This window comes from Maylandia zebra, linkage group LG12 (genome assembly GCF_041146795.1).
Source record: "Maylandia zebra isolate NMK-2024a linkage group LG12, Mzebra_GT3a, whole genome shotgun sequence".
Lineage (NCBI taxonomy): Eukaryota > Metazoa > Chordata > Actinopteri > Cichliformes > Cichlidae > Maylandia > Maylandia zebra.
In genome coordinates this window covers 4,358,862-4,372,410 of record NC_135178.1, presented here as the reverse complement: position 1 = coordinate 4,372,410, position 13,549 = coordinate 4,358,862, and the positions used below count along the sequence as shown (strand labels likewise).

The following is a 13,549-nucleotide window of genomic DNA, read 5'->3' as shown; positions in this document are numbered from 1 at the left end:
AGTCTGAAACTAGGATGCCAGCTTACAGCAGTTGGTTGTCATAGTTACACAACAGTCCCTCAGCAGTTATAAATAGTTACTGTCTAAGCAAGTGAAGAAAAGATTTGTCACTGTAAACAGACCTCAATGAAATGCTGACACACATCAGCCCTGATCGTAGTTTGACACACCTGAGTAACAGCAAGCCAAAAGGAATCAAACCAGATCTGGGTTACAGAATTTCCTGAAGAGTAGAAAACTTGCAGTCCCACACCAGAGTAACTCATCCTCAACACAGCATCCCTTTACTCCAGCTACTCGTCCACATTTCTTATTAAATGAATAAATCCATAACCACTAACTGCAGATGTGCTGATAATAACTCTGGAGTTAACATCAGCACAAAAACTGATTGAGTCTCCTTGTCTCCTGTGGGTGTAATGTGTACATTGCTCAGTACTTTTGCCCATGTAGTGTACATTTTGTTCACTCTGTGGAAATCCTCTGTCTGACCACTTACACGAACAAATCTGTGATTACTCCATGCACATCAAACCTTATAAAGAAAGCATGTATGAGCTTCTTTGTGAAACTCACCTCACTTTTTTGTTCTCGATGAGTCGAGGCCAGAGCCCATACACCACACAGCAGAGTTTGTAGTGGAAGAGGAATTTAACTGACCAGGCTTTTTAGTAGTTTAATAAGTTAGATTAGTAAAAAGGTCCATACAGGAAGAATATTGAGGTGAAGGCAGAACCTGTTTTTAAGTGAATTTTATCCATTTGATCATATTTTGGCCTTTTTGCCACTATGAGAAAAACAGGCCACTCTATTAATTACACAGTACGCTGTATTGAAATATCATATAATCTCCTGGTTTTGGTTAAAGAATTCATCTATCTCGGAGTTCATCTGAAAGGGCCAAGAAAAGTAATTCATTGATGATGTTACAGCTTACACTGAATAGATGAGAGTATTTGCCGTGCAGTAAATTATATATGCTCTAAGCTGAACAACATTCCCTTGATAGCTTTGTAGAGCTGCAGGGCAGTGCACACTAAACCAATCAAAGTAATAACAAGAAAGAAAGGGAGGATATAAGAGGGAGGGAAGAAAGGAGATAGATACAAGCAGCTTTTGCTGATGAGGGTGAGCCAGTGGGCCGCTGGCTGTTTGTTCCACATCAGAATGTCAAGCAGGGCAGCAGCAGCCTGAGCTGAGTCACAGAAGTGAACATAATGTTGAGCGTTGGAGAAGTTTGAGTCTTTTAAGATTCCCAGGACCCACAAGTCAGCCACAACTCAAAAGGAGTGCAGATAAGGCTGAGTACTGCCCACACTGAATCGTCACAGCTAGGATTTCCTCCTCCAGGAAATGCGTGTGTGCTTAGTTGAAATAACCTTGAGTAAACAGAGCTCGATGCATTCAGTTCTTGCTTTCTGTGAATGTAGCCCAGTAGGCTACGGACGAGAGGCTGCAATAATGCTTTGGTGTTTTCACACCATAAACCATAGGTTGAACCAGCTGTCAGGTGTCATTTCAACGAGCACAGACACATTTACTGGTATATGATACTCACCTTGTGGGAAAGTTGTAAAACTAAAGTTGAGCAGAGCAATGAATAGGAGCAATTATGTATCTGTTATTACTGCAAATCCTGCTCATTGCTACACCACCACTGGCACTAGCCTACAGCTGGCTCAGATCAGCCACCCAACAGCACGTACCGTTGCTGCTGTGGGTGGTGTGAAGATTGTCACTCCTCAAGGAGTCCAGAAACCTGGATTGGATCATTTTTGTGTGAGAGTATCGAGTCTCTCAGCAATCCATGACAAAAGTGCCTAATCCAATCAGTCATTGTCAGCTCATATTGAGGCCTGCATTTGTAGTGTGGCTCCCAAGAACACCAAGTGAAAAAATCAGGCGACAGGGTGCATGAATCTGCATTTGTTGACACTGATGCAGTCTGAGTGCAGGGCTAAGGTCCTGCTGCTGGCTAAGCAAGGTATATGAAAAATAACAGGCATTTTTATGTTTTATATTTTAACAATCATGCTTACAGTATATTTAAACATGTAAGACACAATAGATGTTTTAATCCAGGATAAAACTGCACGCTAGCAACTTATGCTAACACTTTCCCAAAGAAAATGAGCATGCTGTCTTAACAAATTTAGCATGTATGTTTAGTACAATGCTAACATTAGCTAATTACTCCTTAAAGATATTACAGTTGAACCTTCTACTAACATACATGCTAAACACAAGACAAAGTTTGAAACAATGTGTGTTATTGTTCCATGCACAGTACCAGATGTTGTGTTTTAAAGCATGAGTGCTTTCTCCAAATCTTCTCAAGGATAGCTTTCAGTTTTCAGCCTCAAGCTTAGTATTTGACAACGCTACCTCAACAAAGGTCATGGTTAAGTCTAATATATTTTCCTCTGCAATGTCATTAAGTTAACTCAATGACAGGTTTGCATTGGTATGGTAAAATGCAGAAGCTATAAAGCAATACATTAATTTCTGTGTTGGTTCCACCCTTGGGCTTACATGCACCTGTGCAACCTAAAGAGCTTCACATTCAGGTTTTGTGATAGTTTTATGGGTAAGTTCAATAAGGAAGATCTACAGTCTCACAGAAGCACAGGCCGAGGGGGCGGTGTGGCAGCAATTTTTCACACCAGCCTATTAATCAACAAAAGACCAAGACAGACTTTTAATTCATTTGAAAGCCTGATGCTTAGCCTCGTCCACCCCAGCTGTAAAACTCAGAAACCAGTCTTACTTGTTATCATCTATCGTCCACCTGGGCCTTACACAGAGTTTCTGTCTGATTTCTCAGACTTTATATCTGATTTAGTTCTCAGCTCAGATAAAATAATTATTGTGGGTGATTTTAACCCCAACAGAGGTCGATTATCTTGTTAATAATTTCACCTCCTCACTACGTACGACTCTGGATACTGTAGCTCCTGTGAAAACTAAGGTCTCTAATCAGAAGTACCTGACTCCGTGGTATAATTCTCAAACACGTACCCTAAAGCAGATGACTCGTAAGCTGGAGAGGAAATGCCGTGTCACAAATTTAGAAGATAATCATTTAGCCTGGAGAAATAGTTTGTTGCTTTATAAGAAAGCCCTCCGCAAAGCCAGAACATCTTACTATTCATCACTGATTGCAGAAAAGAAGAACAACCCCAGGTTTCTCTTCAGCACTGTAGCCAGGCTGACAAACAGTCAGAGCTCTTTTGAGCCAACAATCCCTTTAACGTTAACTAGTAATGACTTCATGAACTTCTTCACAAATAAAATTTTAATCATTAGAGAAAAAATTACCAATAATCATCCCACAGATGTAATATTATCTACAGCTACTCTTAGTACCATTGATATTCATTTAGACTCTTTTTCTCCAATTGATCTTTCTGAGTTAACTTCAATAATTACTTCCTCCAAACCATCAACGTGTCTTTTAGACCCCATTCCTACAAAACTTCTCAAAGAAGTCCTGCCATTAATTAATGCGTCAATCTTAAATATGATCAACCTATCTCTAATAATCAGCTATGTACCACAGGCCTTCAAGCTGGCTGTAGTTAAACCTTTACTTAAAAAGCAGATTACAGAAATGACAATAATGGGGGTCGGTATCAAAGCAGGGTCTGTTTGGATTTCATTTATGGAAATGGACTGGCTTCTGTATAATGCTTTTCTAGTCTTACTCACCGTAGAGTGAAAACCAACAGAATCATAAATTCACACAGTGCTTTATTTTATGCAGTTTAAGGATTTTATCTACCCGACACTTAACATAACATGCATTTCTTTGTTGCTCCAAAACCCTTAGTTTTAGAGCAACATAATGTCTCCTTAGTGTCCTCGACCTTTTCCATGATCTCTTGATGTGTCCAGAAAACCTCACCTGGGATACATCCAGGACGCATCCTAGTCAAATTCTAGTAACCGCTTCCTTTAGATGTGGAGGAGCACCAGTTCTACTCTGAACTCCTTACCCAGCACCTATGTTTAGTTCAGACATCCTTAAGAGGAAACTTATTTTTCCCCACTCCTTGTATAAGTCATCCTAATCTTTCAGTCAATACCCACACCTTGTGGGCAGAGGTGAGGTTAGGAAAATGAATCAACCAGTAAATGGATAACTTTACATCAGCAAAGCATCTCTTGCTGCACATTAGAGCACCACAGTCTCAGCATCCCTGCTTATATTACACCTATCCATCTATTATTCCCCTACTCCAGTCTTTCTCCCGCCGATGAGCAGACCCCTAAGATACATGAAGTACTTAAGGCAGGGGTCAGCAACCTTTAAGACCCAAAGAGCCATTTGGACCCTGTTTCCACAGAAAAAACACTGGGAGCCACAAATACTTTTTGACATCTAAAATGAAGATAACACTGCATACATTTTTTTTTACCATTATGCTTTGTATAAACAACTACAGTGTGTTGCTTATGAAATTCATGAAGTGCTAGAAAGAAAATGAAATTTTATTGATGTAATGAACACATTTTGAACTAAAATTGAAAAAAATTATAACAAAAAAGAAAAACATCCAGTTGAAGGTCACTTTTAAATGAATTAAAAGCTGAACTTAAATTATCCATATAGTCAACAGAAACTGAGCCGTCATCCTTATATCACCTTTGGGCTTTCGGAGCCTGAATTTTAAAAATAATTGGAAAAAAGCACTATGCTCTTAAAAAACCATTCTATCATTTTATTTTTATATTTCATCATGATAATCTTCCAATTTAGAACTACAAGTTAAAAAAGAACTAACACAAATAAAATACAGTTCAGCTAAATACTTTTACAATTTCCAAACCACAACCGCAGGTTGCCGACCCCTGCCTTAAGGCAATAACTTAATTCCAACTTAAACTGGGTGATCCACTCTTTTTGGCTGAAGACTTGGAGGCTCTTAACCAACCATTTCACACTCTGCGTCAAACTGATCCGGTGGCCACTGGTGACTTGCTTGATGAAACCAACAGGACCACATCATCCTTGGAAAAAAGAATAAGCAGTTTTTGAGGCCACTCATTCCTCTGGCTACACAAAAAAACATATGAACAATGGTAAGACATGGACAGTCTGAAAATCCACCGGATGGGTCTATTTTTCCCAAAGAAGTCCTCACAGACAAAGTGCAAATAGCCACTCAAGTATCCTTTGGAGCTGGTCCAATGTCCTGTAACCAGATTGAAAATGTCTCCATGAGGAAACTTTAACGAATTCAAGGTGAATCTCATCCATCCCTGGATTCCTGCCATCAAGGAATTGTATTAAATACCTCTGTAATCATAACCCAATGATGAGCCAGTTGTTTCCCCAGATTCAGTTGTGTCTTCTCTTTTTAGGCCATCAACTGGATTTAGTAGATCCAGTAGATGTACCAGTAGAATACTTGATCGAGTAGATCAAGTATTCTTTCCACCACTATGTCCCAAGTTAGCAGCACTACCAAAGCTGCACTCTGCTTTGCCTGTCGGTACCTGTCAGCTGCCTTCAGAGGCTTGACAGGACTCTTCATCTCAATCGTTCCCCATCTGTCTCACTGCTTGCTGATGCAACATGCACCAACAGCCTCACAGCTCAGTGCAGCCTCCTTAGCAAAAAAGGTACACATTATGATGTGTTTATTCAAAATTCTAATAGCCAGATCTTTGATTTGACATCAATATAGGAAACAAAAGAGAATAAAAAATGAGCATTTTAAAATGATATAAATCACTGTTATTACCTTTAAGGTAGCAAAAGATCTTCCATTTACAATCATCAAAGAAAAGAGCCCTTACCTTAATAACACAGATTGTGCATATGCCTATTAATAATCATCTATAAGTGCAATTAAATGCTAGACTGACTCTGGAGGTCACACACTCAGTGACGCACCATAGACCTTCTTTGAAAGCATACAAATGTTTAAGTATATACACGTTGCTGTATAATTACAAACATTTGCAAATGATGGAAATACATATTCAGCAACCAGTGTCATTAACAACTGGAGCTGCTTTTACAGCCCCATCCTTTAAAATCCCTTTCAAGTACCCACTTGAATATTGATTAGTGAACCTAACTACTTAAAGTTGTTTGAGAAATCCCCTTCTTGTATTCATCTAGTTAAATGACTGCATACATGCGTAATCAACAGCGCCTTTGAATGTTACTGCTAAAGAAGACATGCAAAGCAGCTTATGCATACTGGGATTCAGTGCTTTTCCTGACAGCCCATTCTCATGCTTTGGACACAGAGCCTTGTTTGCTAAAAGCTTTTGAGGAGTCATTACACAAAGCTTTTGCTATAATTTATCTCTAAGTGCAGTGCCATTAAGTCAAAACGTTGTGATATGCAAAGCCAACCAGGCCTGCAAGTCTATCTTACTATTGTCTTTTTTATTATTGCTATTTTACTTGCGAAGGTGTAGACCACAGAGCCTGTCAAACTGTCAGCAGTTATAAAAGCAACTCACAGCAATCAAATGTCAGGCTACCAGTTGGATAGCATAGAGGGAGCAGAAAACAAAAAAGAAAAAAAAAAGGTAATTACAGTGCTGAACAATGCAAGATAAAAGTTTAATGCATTATGTCAAGAACAAAGCTGGTTTTTCTTAAGTTTTGTAGTTTCTTGTGCAGCAAAATAGGAAGAAATTCTTCTAATGCATTATTTTTTATTGGGTTTGCAAAAGTGAAACCACAGTAAAGTTCTACCATGCAAAACAAAAGGAAGGCCACTGTCAATTTTTTAATGCTGATATCTTGAGATCAAGATCAAGCTTGGAAAAACGTAACGCTAACTGTCATATCCTTATTAAAGTAAATTAGCAAAGGATAACCCTAATGCATGAATCATATATTAATACTTGCTACATTTTGAACCTGATCCACAAAATGCACAGAAAAAGCATGTGTCCATATTTCAGGGGATTTCTCCTTGGCTGCTATTTAGTTCTCATCTTTCTGAGATATAACTGCTAATGTCTGATAACCTTTCTTTGATGAATGAATGAAATGTTGACATTAATTCTAACTTTAATGATTGCAAGTTCTATGGCTTCCGTACAACAATGTCCTTAAAAACATGTTATTGACCCAAGAGTGAAGTCAAAAGACAACAAGGTGGTATAGACTCATTTAAGCACTGCAGATCTGTCTGTTGCTGCTGGTACCGTGTACACACGTCTAACTTACTTATTGTGACAGTAGTACAAACACACACTTCATGATCTGAGCCTCATTCAGATAAAGGTCAAAAGTCTTTACTGAGCAATGATTTGGTACACAAAAATGTATTCTAAGGCTAAAGCAGAGCGAAGGAAGAGTCAAAAACATAAAAGCTTGATTCGGTACCCCAAGGAATACACAAGTAATGGCTGGACCACCAGACTCAGAAGTAATAAGTTGACCTGGCACAGGGGAAGAGGAACAAAGAAGCTAAATATCACAAGGAGGAAAAAGTAATTAGAGTAGGGCAGAGATAAAATAAGGTGGGAAATACAAGAATAAGGCAAGGTATCTGAAACAAAAGTTGAGTAATTTAAAACAACCAAAAAAAGAATTAATGAAAAGCATAATCTTTTACAGCAGCATGCAAGAGCATGTAGCACAAATCCACTATATATAGTAATACACAGTGTTGGGAAGGTTACTTTTAAAATGTATTCCACTGCAGATTACAGATTACAGAATACATGCCCCAAAATGTATTTTGTAACGTATTCCGTTACGTTGCTCAATGAGAGTAACGTATTCTGAATACTTTGGATTACTTAATATATTATCATGTTTTTTTTACAACTACATGAATGTACTATTGCTGTGTGATTTATTACTATTACTGAAGGCTACTCACCATACCAATACCAACTAGATTTTTAAATCTCCAAATGTTGATTCTGTTCATCTGGATGTAGCGTTTTGTGGGAGAAACGTTTCGTCACTCATCCAAGTGACTTCTTCAGTCTCAGCTGACTGCAGGTTTCAATCTTATAAACAGTACATTTGCATAATGACTGAAACCAGCCCACTGAAGGAACAATGGGCTGGGAGGTCAGTTCCTTAATCATAATTATGCAAATTCTCATGACCATTGATCAACAACCACTGACCAAAACCCGCTGATCAATGGCCATGAGTACCATTCACAGAGAGTTGGGGAATGGCTGCAATCACAGCATTGTAAGATGGCAAAAGATGTACCCTTAGGCCCCCTCCTCGATTCAGAGATGGTCTTTCCCTTTTCACGTAAATGGCCTCCCTGACTCTGCGCTCAAACCAGCGTTCCTCCCTGTCCAGGATGTGTGCATCCTCATCATTGAAAGAGTGTCCACTGGCCTGTAGGTGTAAATAGACTGCAGAGTCCTGGCCTGACGAGGTGGCTCTTCTGTGTTGTGCCATCCGCTTCGCCGGAGGTTGTTTGGTTCCCCTGATGTGTAAATCCTGGCAATCCTCCTGCACTTAACAGCGTACACTATGTTACTCTGTTTGCGTCGGGGGACCCGATCCTTGGGGTGGACCAGTTTTTGGCGCGGCGTGTTTTGGGGTTTAAAAGCCACAGAGACCCAGTGTTTAGAAAAAATGCGTCTCAACTGCTCCGATACTCCTGACACGTACGGGATCACTACAGGTTTTCACTTGGACAGCGGTTGTCCTTCTCTCCTGGATCGGCTGGAGCTTTCTCTAGGTGCCTTTCCCGCTTTGACAAAAGTCCAGCTTGGATAACCACATTTACTCAGGGCCTTCTTGATGTGCCGTTCTTCTGCCTCCCTGGCTGCTGTGTCTGTGGGGATGGTGTTCGCTCTGTGTTGTAGCGTCCTGATGACACTCAGTTTATGCTTCAGTGGATGATGAGAGTCAAACCTTAGATACTGATCTGTATGTGTAGGTTTACGGTACACGTCAGCTTTTAGATGTCCCCCATTCCTGATGGAAATCTCACAGTCTAAGAAGCCTAACCTGCCACTTTTCATATCCTCCCTGTCGGTCCACCGAGTTAATGTGATCCGTGAAATGTAGTACGTCCTGAGATTTGATTTTCACCCAGGTGTCATCCACATATCTGAACCAATGGCTTGGTGGTGTTCCAGGGTAGGATACCAAAGGCCTCTTTTCCATTTCTTCCATGTACAAATTGGCCACGATGGGTGAAACTGGGGAGCCCATGGCACACCCATGTTTCTGCCTGTAGAACTGACCCTTGTATGTGAAGTAGGTTGAATGAAGACACAGTTCCAAAAGCAAACACACACGGTCGATGCTGAGAGTGGTCCTGTTGCTTTAGATTTTTAAATCTTAATAAAAAATGAGTAACAGTAGGTGGACATTAGGTAAGGCTGCACTTTTTGCAGTCATCTCGTATAGAAAACTATTCCGCGCGTATATAAAACAGGTCTACGGCTCCGAACTATAAAGGGACCTCTGGCTAATACGTCGGGTTCGTGCCGGGCTCGTAGCTGAAAACTAGCTTTACTTTGTTGTCTGGGTCAACTTTGCTAGTGAGAGACAGAGAGAGGCGTTGAAAGGCTGCTCCAACGGAACTTATTGTTTCAGAGGAAAACACGAACACGGTGTACAGTCGAGTCTTAACAGCTTACTTACAGCTGGGCTGGTCAGGCTCTCTTCTTGGCTGCAGTGGTTGTTATTATATTTACATGCTTCCAGCTCCCGTTTCTGCTCCGTGACAGCTCGTACTTTTCCTTTTTCTCCCTCCTTGCTCACAGACACATAACATGTATGGCAGTCCATTCTCCCTGCAGCACGTACTACACTGCCCATCAGGCTACATTCTTTAGGGCGATGCCTGTAACACTCTGCTGTTGCCTTCATATGAAATCATTTAAAAAAATATTTCTTTACGTCATTATGAGACACGAGATTGAGACACAGGCATTTGAGCCTCTTAATGCGTGTTTTGTTTGGATTTCCACCGGCATGGAATTACCAAAAATAGAGAGACCATAGCCTAACATGTGAAACAGGAAAAGACTGCCGTGTAATCCCTTTACTTCAGCAAAGTAACTGTATTCTGAATACCACCTTTTTAAATGGTAACTGTAATGGAATACAGTTACTCATATTTTGTATTTTAAGTACGTAACGGCGGTGCATGTATTCTGTTACTCCCCAACACTGGTAATACATGAGTGTCAAACATAAGCCCCAGGGGCCAGAATCGACCTGGCAAAAACTGCAATATGCCCTGCTGCCTGTCTTTGGAAAATGTGTAGAACAGAAATTATGGACTTGTAATTGTATTGTCCTGCATTTTACAGATTTTCCTGCTAATAAACCTCTCCCCTATGGCCAGTCACGTTACACCAAAGTAATTAAGTTATAGTTTTAACATTGAATCCCAAAGAGTCATGCTGACGGATTTCTTTCTGTTGAAATAGCACTTCAGTTGTTAAGATATCTCAGGGATTAAAAGTGTAGTTAAACTCCTGTACACAGACAGAAAGGGCTGGCCCCGCCCACATAAACTCAATGTGGTGGTCCGTGATATTAAAGGAGTTTGAAATCCTTGAAATAATGAACCTATATCTTCTGTACTTTATGTCACGGACCGTGGGGATGTGAGAAATGAGGACCCAAAATGCAGGACTTGGCGCTGAAGGCAGTGCGTTTATTTACAGTGGTGACAATCCAAACAACAATAAATTCCCCGTGCGATCCCAACTCCCGTTCCGTGTCTTCTCCTTTATCCCGTGCTCCGTGCTCTGTCTCCGTTCCCTGTGTACTGTCCGTGTGCTGCCTCCTGGTCGCCACAATTCCTCCTGAGAAACACGCATACAAAAGGCAGTCGTGAGTACAAAACCTAACGGCAGACTTGCACTAACCTTGCACATTAAACTAAGACTGACGGGAAGTCACTCAACGATCCAGCGTCGAGGAGCTCTCAGCCACACTGTTTTGAAGCTCCTCTGACGAGGCTTGATCGGCGCCAGGTGTGTGTGGATTCCTGGGTGGGACCGGTCAGCTGGCAGGGCCACACCCACCAGGCCTAGAAGTGCCTGCCACGACCGCACCCTCACACACATGCACACACCCATAAACACCTGACAGTACACCAACACGGAAAACAGGACAGCAGACACAACCATAATAACAATAACCACAATAATAATGATAATAACTACAATAGTAGTCCACACTGCTCACGGACCCCGAATCCCTGGAACTGGGTCCGTGACACTTTAGTTTATATCTACACGTTATATGTGTTGTGCTTTCTGCAGATAGCAGAACTATACAGTTGTGCTCAGACAACCATGGGCATGAATGTCATGGTAATTTTGGACTTCTTCTTTGAAATGTTCCTTTGTCAAGAAGAAATGACTGCACAGCATACACCCTTAGTGACTTAAAAATGCAGTAGTTTGAATTCATATAGAACTTTATCAGATCCACACATGATCAAATACTAACATTCCTGCACATGATGAGTGCATGTGAGCTTTCTGCAGAGGTATGCTACAGGCTCTAGGATAAAATCTTGTGCATTAAACCAGACTACTCATTATCTAATACCTTATACTAAGGTATGCTACAATATTGAGCCATTACTAGATCTGCATTTGCATATCAGCAGCATCTGGTGGAATGAATTTAAAACAAAATCCACTGAATGTTGGGTAATTTAATGCCCACGAAGTCTTCGTGCAAAGCCTAGTAAATCCAGATCGAAACACAAAAGTTTCACCTGAAAAGCTGAGTTGATACAAGGAGCATAAAATGGAAATACTCTGCGCATTACTCGAGCTAATGCCATTGAAAGACACCGCGGTCTATCTTACATATAAGTAGAAGGTTATTTAGCATTGCGATATTCAACCTCACTTTTAGACACACTCTCCCTGACTGGGTTGTTGTGCCTACTGGTGCTGCAGAATTCAAAGGCTTCTCCCAACTCATGGCATGCTGTGTGAAAATCAGTACATTACTTACTAATGGATACTGCATGCACACCATTTGGGGACCATGCAGGCTTTTCTCTAATAAGTGAGAATTATTCAAAAGCATAAAAACTGGGAACAAGAATAATAATAGTTTGTTGCTTCCACTGCTTATTCATTTGTGTCTGAGTCTGTGGATTTTCGTGGGAACTTTTCTAACGGATAAACATGCTTTGCAATAACAGATGTTATTTTAGATATGCACAAGGGGTTAATTAATACAAGAGTTGCCCTGCTTAAATATTCCTTAAATACCTCTCTTTGAGTGGACCTCACTCGTTTGGATCACTGGCTCAGACTTTTAAAAGGAGTCACGCTGAGAAACCCGTGTCTCACTTCATCTAGCTGCCTACTATGTGGAGATTTCAGCGGGAAGTGAGTCATTCCCTCCTGTTTCTGTGCTGCTGGTGAAGAGATGAGCTACACGACCCTGGCGCATGATTAATTAGTGATCATTATCCCATCTCCGCTCCTCTCAGTGGGTGGTGTGCTTTTGTCCTTGCATTTATTAGTATAGCTAGCTACACAACCAGCCGCCTTTGGCGTGACTGTGGGGCATGGGAACGTGCGTGTCACAGAGGTCTGGCAGAAACTGTCCGATTTTGCGATCATGCGTCTTTCTTTTATTTTAGTGTTGCGCTTTTCTCTGCGAGATCAGGACAAAGAGGGGAAAATGAGGAAGGAAGGGAGGAAGGAAATGTTCAATGGGGTGACAGCCAGGGTGTCATTAGACTCCTTTCAGAGTGGGGTGAGCGGCAGTGTTAATGCGCTTGAGCTAAAAAGCAGCTCATTCATTAAAAAATAAAACTGAACAAAGTTTCAAATGAATGTTCATTCACCCCCCAAAAATAAAAAAATAAACATTGGCTTGGACATTTTGAAGAAATGTTGCTTGCCTTCAGTAAAGGTGTTGGATACGTGCGCAATCAGGTGCCTCTTCTTTCTGTGCTGATTATAGCGCAGTATAATTCAGACTACTACTGTAAGGTGACAACTCTCATGATTATTTCACCCAAATAGCTCATTTGAGTACAGGGTAATTACCCAGTGACATCATGGATACGGCACCCATATTCTGAAATGTATTCAGGATTTAAATGACTGGCTCACCTGGGACCAAGGCCTACAACGACGGCTATTACCTAAAAACAAATGTGAAAAGTAAAGCCTGGAATCAAATTAGAGATTAAAAAGATTCTAAAACATACCAATTATAATGTTTTCATTTTGTTTTGCCACCGTTGATCTGCTCTTGCGTGTATTCTTCCGCTGCATTCAGAGTTCGCTGAATGTGTGTGCGCGCCTCTGTGGATCTGCTTTAGAAGATTCGATTTCTTTAGCTGTCTCATGTTTTCCTCTAAGAAACAGTCTCGTTAGAGTAGATCTTTGAAATGGGAGAACAAACACAAGTAATTTTATAAATGATAGAGATTTAGTTGAGATTTAAAAGAATTAAAAGAGTGACTTCACTCCTGACTTTAGCTTTAACATTTTTAGGGCAGGGTTGGAGTAGTGCAGCCTTGGATGGATTTTTTACCTAACTGAAAATGATAAAGCGTAGTATAAAACATAGATATTCAAGTTACTGTGG

At 40.7% G+C, this 13,549-nt stretch overlaps 1 long non-coding RNA gene across 1 annotated transcript; it reads right to left on the bottom strand.

Annotated features, from left to right (window-relative positions):
• Positions 1–10,607: 10,607 nt before the first annotated feature.
• On the bottom strand, positions 10,608–11,097 carry LOC143421324 (uncharacterized). Its single transcript, XR_013100946.1, has 2 exons — positions 10,867–11,097; positions 10,608–10,779 (listed from the first exon to the last, which is right to left on the bottom strand). It is a non-coding gene; the product is annotated as an uncharacterized LOC143421324 (long non-coding RNA).
• Positions 11,098–13,549: the final 2,452 nt, after the last annotated feature.